The following is a 7,175-nucleotide window of genomic DNA, read 5'->3' on the forward strand; positions in this document are numbered from 1 at the left end:
GCGTTCAAAAGTTGTACTTAATGGATTATTGTGATATATAGATATCAGAGCTACCAGTGAAAGAACAATTTGATATGCATCCCTGTTTGACAGTTTAGTCCGCTCTCATTTTCAATTTCGTTCCATAGTTATTGTAATAAATGCTTTAAAACTTCATAAACATAACAAAGGAGTCATATGGGACATGAAACATGTATGTTTGCTTATCGTTTATGTTATCTAAAATTGCTGAATGCCAAAAGATTTGACGTCACATTAACGCGATGACGTGACGGCACGGACATGTTCCTCAAAGTGTTTATTGTTAGTGGAAGATATCCCAAAACATCCATACTTTTTCGACAAGTGTTATAAATATACACAGCTTTTAGTGATGAAAGTTCCGTACGCCATTTTATCGACGTCGCTGTTGAATTCTTTCGCTGGGTTTGCATGTTGCCAGTGTCCTTCGTAGCAGACGTCGCACGTTTAATAAATTCTTCTGTACTTTTCGTGTAATCCATTCCGGCAAACTTGTACAAACGCTTGGCCCACTCATAAGGGTCTTCAGCTATGTTCTCGTACTGCACAACAAGTATTTTGTCTGGGTGAGTAGTTGAAAGTTCTTTTGAATGTCTCAGATCCTCTTCCAACAGCCGACAAAATCCATGAACAGCATCTTTGTCGCTTCTGTCTCGCTGTACTTTACCGTAACCCAAATTGTATCTCGAATTAAACATTCCTCGCGGATCCCTTATTAAATGTACTATTTTCATGTTTGGAAAATAAGGTAACAGACCTGCCAATTCACCAATGCGCATGCGTATAAACTTTAAAACTATAAAGGACGAGCTGTTACAGTCTTGTAATGGCTTTTTCAAACATGACATTAGTGCGCTAACGTACTTCGAACCAGTCAGCTTTTTATTTCCTGTGTTCATACAATTTTGAAATGGTTTCATTTTTGTATTATATTTTGATAGGAAGTTTGCACTAAGGGACGTTTTGGATAAATCTTGAAGCCGACATGAAAGCCACGAGCGCACTTCTTCCAAATACACGGATGAGCGTTTAGAAACCGTCACGTTCCTGAAAGAATGAAGGGAATATAAATGTATTTGAAGTAAATACGAAAAATACTTTCTACTTCGATTGTGTTTATAATACTAAATTTAGACAAAAGTTGTCACAATTTCGATTATCTTCACATAATTTGGAAATTAAAAGAGATAGATTTAATATTGTTATTAGGGCAGAACGTAAATGTAAATTATGTACACGGAATACTGTTGAGTCAGAATTTCACTTTCTACTATGTTGTTCCGCTTATAGTGATATACGAAGAAAACATGGAATAAAATCACACTGGCTTAGCCAAATTTTGGCTGCTTCTTAATTTTACTTAAATAATAATAATAGTAATGTCAAAAATATTGATTATAATTATAGTTATTATGAAAATGATAGAAATGACAATAATTAATCATGATATAGTTTGTATAACTCGTTAATTACTTAGTATATTGATTATTTCAATTGTCAATATATATACATTTTCATATGCATTCTATATCATATTTGTAATATTTGTTCATGTACGTTTGTGTCTTGGCCATATCGATATGTATGCAATGTGTAAATGGCCAAAGGCAAGATGCCGATTTACCAATAAAAAACTTGCAAACTTGTAAATTTGTAATAAAAACAAAGACTCGATAATATATGCATTATTACACTTATGCGCAGGTTGCATATCGTGAGGTGAATGCGATAAAGTTCTAAGAGACATTAAATAAAAAAGATAGAACATTTCGCTTTCACCCCTCGATATTTTAGCTATATATGTATTGAAAACATAAACAACAACAGCGGCAGCAGTGGGATAACAACAGCATCAACAAACAAGAGCAGTTAGTAGGGATTGATAATATATGCATGTACACGTCTAATATCTAGAAATATACCTTGAATGGTTAATGTATTGTAAAAACACGTCCTTTTTTGCAGCTTCGGCAGCGCGGAAACCCCTCTCAACATCATGAAGGGGCTCGAATATGTAGAATGCCCCAGGGTACGTTTCAAACAATGAAGCCGTAAATGTTGACCCCGTTCGCAAGTAAGCGTTTATAACAATGATACTTTTGTTGCTGATAACTTTAACATTTTGAAACGCAAATTTGTCAACACTGGTGGCATTTTTATTCGGGTGTTTTTCAGCCTCTATCACATGATTTTGTTTTTCGATTTTTGGTGCAGATTTGTCTTCTTTAACATAAACATGAGTTGTTGTCAATTCGTTAGCTTCACCGACTTCGTCGGTCACAGCATCGTCCGTGTAGCTCAATTGGTCATTCGATTTCAACAAAGCTCTCTGTGGGATTTCCATAAGCGGCAGAAGTGGTCGAAATCCTAAAATAGGAATCAAATAATAATTGACATATGTCATAACTGTCGTTTACTTGGGATATATTTGTTCAATAGGACACAATGCAAGTTGATCCAAAAATAATAATTGTTATTTCAATGCATTAGCATGTCTTACTCATTTGCGCGCCCGATCCGCGTTCGTTAAGTCGCGCATTTATAGAATTTGACGGACGCATATACATACATTAGCGGAAAGTGATTGGCATGAAAATAACATAAGACAGTGGCAAAATGCACCAGGAACAATTAATTAACTAGAATGCACCGAAACGTGATTGTAAAGCAAAACAAACAGAAAATCAAATTTAACTTAAAAACATATCTTTGCTTAATTTTAAGGTTGTTTTTTTTTCTCACGGAAATGAACCATTTTAATGAAACTTATTATTTAATTGTCTATCAAGTATTTGTATCTATGATTGTGAAAACATTTTGACCATTGATGTTTTCTTTATTATTAAGTATACTGAATATGTAATCTTCTTTATTCTTTTTGAAGACACATGTGATATGGTTTCCGTTAAAAACGCGGGCAGCTTGCACCTGCACTACCGGTCTAATAAGTAAATGATAAAGTCAAAAAGATATATTATGATGATGCTATGCTTGAATACTTCTGCAAAAATCTATTTAACGTATATTTACATGTGTTTTAGTTTATTTTCCTGTTCAGTAACCATATAATCACACCCTTTAAATGTATATGTATCTCTATTAAATCGTATATTTCTTGTACTGTATCTCACTTATATCATATCCAACTTTAATCGTATCTCACTTCTATTGTATCTCACTTTAATCGTTTCTCACTTAAAACGTATCTCACTTATATTGTATCGCACTTAAATCGTATCTCATTTATATCGTATCTCACTTAAATCGTATCTCTCTTATATCGTATCTCTCTTATATTATGTCGTATCTGACTTAAATCGTATCTCTCTTATATTATGTCGTATCTGACTAATATCGTATCTCTCTTATATTATGTCGTATCTGACTTATATCGTATCTCTCTTATATTATGTCGTATCTGACTTATATCGTATCTCTCTTATATTATGTCGTATCTGACTTATATCGTATCTCTCTTATATTATGTCGTATCTGACTTATATCGTATCTCTCTTATATTATGTCGTATCTGACTTCTATCGTATCTCTCTTATATTATGTCGTATCTGACTTATATCGTATCTCTCTTATATTATGTCGTATCTGACTTATATCGTATCTCTCTTATATTATGTCGTATCTGACTTATATCGTATCTCTCTTATATTATGTCGTATCTGACTTATATCGTATCTCTCTTATATTATGTCGTATCTGACTTCTATCGTATCTCTCTTATATTATGTCGTATCTGACTTCTATCGTATCTCTCTTATATTATGTCGTATCTGACTTATATCGTATCTCTCTTATATAATGTCGTATCTGACTTATATCGTATCTCTCTTATATTATGTCGTATCTGACTTATATCGTATCTCTCTTATATTATGTCGTATCTGACTTATATCGTATCTCTCTTATATTATGTCGTATCTGACTTATATCGTATCTCTCTTATATTATGTCGTATCTGACTTCTATCGTATCTCTCTTATATTATGTCGTATCTGACTTATATCGTATCTCTCTTATATAATGTCGTATCTGACTTAAATCGTATCTCTCTTATATTATGTCGTATCTGACTTCTATCGTATCTCTCTTATATTATGTCGTATCTGACTTCTATCGTATCTCTCTTATATTATGTCGTATCTGACTTCTATCGTATCTCTCTTATATTATGTCGTATCTGACTTATATCGTATCTCTCTTATATTATGTCGTATCTGACTTATATCGTATCTCTCTTATATTATGTCGTATCTGACTAATATCGTATCTCTCTTATATTATATCGTACCTCACTTATACATATTTCATTTATATCGTATCTTACTTCTATCGTATCTCATTTATATAATATCGTCTCTCACTTATATCGTATCTCACTTAAAATAAATATTAAAAAAATTCCACACTTCAGAAGCGCCTGTAATTGCGCGGAGCATGAGCATATTTCTAAAAAGTATATGGAACATATTTAGTATACCGTCGCTTGAAGAAGCTGTTTGTGTGAAAGCATTCCTGTATCCAAGTGTAATAATGATAACAACACTTAATAGTCCAGAACACTTAAGAAAATTAATGTTTTTTTGAATTTATCCACATTTTCCTTTAATATTTCACTGAATATTGTTTTAAATTCATTGACTAATTAATAGTTATGACAAAGCATATGCTTGATGATGGAAAATGTTCAGTTTGTTAAAAGCATAGTGTTATGCTGATTTTAAATGATATAAAACAATGAATTAAAAACTCTATAGATTTCGTTCCTTTTACTTCCAATAATGATTTAAAAATAAAGTAATAAGTTTTAATTCCAAAGCCAGCTATCCGTAATATATCAATATTGTTATACAAGAATATAAAAGTGTTTGACTTGTTTGGACGAATAAAAATGACCGGATATTAATCTGTAGTTTAAATATGTTTGTTGCGGTTTAGGATTTATTTGCGACCGGAACAAAAAGGCTATAAAAACAAAACCTGCAAGTTAAGACATGGCTTAGTTGTGATATTTTGTTTAAGTAGATTAATTGTAAATAAAAGTAAAGGTTGTCTCATGGAACGGTGATGGTCTTAGAAATTAATTATATGATTCAGTCTTAGTCGAGTTCAAAAGCAAAAATGTATTGCTTTCTTATCAGAAAGTTTGTAAAATAAGCACTCATATTTTGAAATAATGGGTATAAAGCTACGAAATTTATTGTTAAATTGAGAACCAACGGGCAAAATATAACGATCATTAACAGGGGTACTGTCGTTTAAAAACAGTATTATACAAATGTATCTGATGTCTGAAATGAAAGGGACTTCCTCATGTTTTGAACCAACATTTTGTGTCACGGTAATACGTCTGAAAACACTAATATTATAATTATTTTACTCTTTGATACCGAAATCGCAGAAAAAGTACAATTAACGAAGAAACAAGTGGTTGTAGTGGGGAGCGACCCAACGCCGGTACTGTTAGTTAAAAAGAATAGTAAAATGACAACAAAACCGCTCGCCCACGAGGACTTGTACAGGGATAATTGTTGAAAAGTGTTACTAACGCTATTAAAACTCGTGGACTTCAATAACAATATTGATCATATATCAACATTTTTAAAGCTGCACTCTCACAGTTTTACCGTTTTTACAACTTTTTTTATTTTTTGTCTTGGAAAGAGCATATTTTTGCGTGATAAAAGATTGCTGACAAAAGATCAGATCGCAGTTTTTCATACTTCTGTTCGAAAATTAATGTTTTATGGCTTAAATCGTTACTATTATAACGGTTAAAGAAAAATGCATTAAACAATATTTTTGTTCTTAAATATAAAAATCTGCTATCTAATTCTTTGTCAACAGTCTTATATAACTGGTTTTCATAAGTTTTCGCAAAAATTGGCTCGTTCCAATACTAAAAAAAGTTGTCAAAACGTTCAATCTGTGAGAGTGCAGCTTTAAAGGGGCATAGCCTTTAATATCTTATATTTTAACAATCCTAATGCTATGTAACACTTTATTTCGTCATAAAAATTGCATTTCACAAAACATTTTTGGGGTCTCGGAACATTTATTTATACTAGCATGAGAGTATATTAAGTTTGATAATTCACCAGCATTTTTTCTTAAATGAAGATTAATACAATATAATTCATAAGAATGTTAATTATTTTAAAATAAAGGATACGTGGTGTTTTACGTTCGAAGATATGAAATGCGAACAAAAAGGAATATATCGATATTTAATGATTGTCTGGACTGTGATGAATACTCTCCGGATTTACTTTTTTGTTTCTTGTTCAAGACATCCTGTTTCCAATTTCGGTTTAAAATAACTTTATCGTTGTAATCTCAATATCATAACCAATTGCAATTGATAGATTGGCTATAGGATATAGGGGATTACACATACTTAAGCCCCAATTGTTCGAGCTTTATTGGATCTATTGTTAATTGACCAGTAGCTCGACGGTGATACTCCTATTGTATTGTGTGTATCACACAACTGCTTAATCCTGTTGCTTATATTGAATCTTTTCGAACTAGTATAAAATGGAACACTTATTTGCAATCCGAATATAGGCGAATCATAATTGCAAATTTAAATGTATTCAGCACTGTAATAAATGGTAATTTGTTAAACAGTAAAGACTATATAAACAGACAGAAATGTTTATTGTCATAAACATGTTATTTAACAGTTTCTTGGCAAAATATAGAATATATAAACACACGTATAAATATTCAGTATGGTCAGAACGATGCTTTACCTAAATACAAAGAAAAGAGAACAGTATAAGTGAGTTATATTAAAGAACAACAAATAATGTATCAATAAAGGTATAAGTAAATTCACTGAACAATGTTATTGCGTTATAACGGGCATACAAAAAGGAAAGGAGGCAGAATGGTAATTGATGAGCGTAGAAATGCCACACGCACGCACGCACGCACGCACACACACACACACACACACACATATATATATATAGTTAAAGATATATAACAAAAAATACTAATTTGCATATAAAATACTTTACTTCAGATTTCAATTACATGGCTTGACTCGATAAGTCATAACATACCACTCCTAGATTTGGTATGCTAATGGACTAGAAATATCAATGACATTCTTAAATGGGAATACTATTGCA

Source organism: Mya arenaria, chromosome 6, assembly GCF_026914265.1.
Source record: "Mya arenaria isolate MELC-2E11 chromosome 6, ASM2691426v1".
NCBI lineage: Eukaryota > Metazoa > Mollusca > Bivalvia > Myida > Myidae > Mya > Mya arenaria.